Source organism: Echinops telfairi, unplaced genomic scaffold, assembly GCF_000313985.2.
Source record: "Echinops telfairi isolate 266 unplaced genomic scaffold, ASM31398v2 ScPeMD7_9;HRSCAF=40, whole genome shotgun sequence".
In the NCBI taxonomy this organism is placed as follows: domain Eukaryota; kingdom Metazoa; phylum Chordata; class Mammalia; order Afrosoricida; family Tenrecidae; genus Echinops; species Echinops telfairi.
In genome coordinates, this window is record NW_022103906.1 from 32,174,490 (window position 1) to 32,175,871 (window position 1,382).

Sequence of the window (1,382 nt, forward strand, 5' to 3'; positions counted from 1 at the left end):
AGCACTTCGCTTATCCTGACAATCAACATCCCTCAAAGACAGGAAGATGCTGTGAAATGCCAACAAAACAATGTTATTCCACAAAAGTACCACATGGGCTTGCATTACCTATAAAAGATTGATACCTGTTGGCTCTTTAATAACTAGATTATCAAGCAGGATAACATATCATCAACCTTTCACTAGTACCTGAGACTCCCTGAGAATCTCTCACCCACTCGTGTAGTAATTTCTGGTTCTCAGGTACTCTTCAATCTTCACCCTGCAGGGATATATGGGACACAATTTGATCTTCTCATCTCCTCTGTGACCAAACTCAACCTCACATCACCACAGGATTACTCCTAGACAGATCATCATGCTAGCTACTCAAGACAGCATGTGCTGGTCCACGAACGTTACCGTAGGCCCCTTCACAACCAGAGGAGGCTTTCACAGCTCATGCTTGAGGCCGCTCTCATTTTCTCTGAAATAGACTGTAAGAGATGCTTGGCTGCTTAACATCATTACTGAAAATAGCTCACAGGAGGACTTTTAAGCTCCCATAGCTGACTATACCTTTAGAATGCTAGTAAAAATCCTGCTCTATATGCTTCGTATCCTAACCTGACTTAGGTAGTTTATCCCTATAATTAAAGGGATGTAAAAACACAACAAAAATGTGTTTTAAGATTATAATATCCATGGCTATTTATTTTGTATATTTTGCAAAATGGCAACAAGATGAATATATTAAATTCATCCATAGTTCTATTAAAAAAAACTTTCTTTAAAACTTAGATGGAAATCAGGACTAAAAGTAGATGGCATGTCTTTTCAAACTCCGAACAATGCAGAGAGCCATTCACAAATTCTTTAATGCCAACACACGTAATGTGAGACCCAAGTAAAAGCCACGACATTCAAATTTTCTCATTCTTATATAAAAAAGTAAAATTAAGTGATTAAAATTCATTTTTATCATATCTCGGTTAAAGGTTGGATTGCTAAGTGAAAGGTGAGTATCTACATCCTACCACCAACTCTGCGGGAAAAAGATGAAGTTCTCTGTTTCAATAAAGATTTGTAGCCTCAGAAGCCCTATAGAGAGTCGCTACAGTTAGAATTATTCAATTGCAGTGGGTTTGTATTCTGGTAATGCATTGTTATCATACATTTGCATTACACAGAAGATAATATCAACTTAATATATAATCATTATATGTATTATTATTGTTAGCTGCCTTACAGAGGGCTCCTGACTCATGATGACCCCATATAATGGAAGGAAATGGTGTGCAGGCTTGCCCCATCTCTATAAGATGATTGTGGATCAGGCCAATACAATGCACAGGGATTTCATTGCTGATTGATTTCCAAACTCTTCTTCCTTGACTATCTTA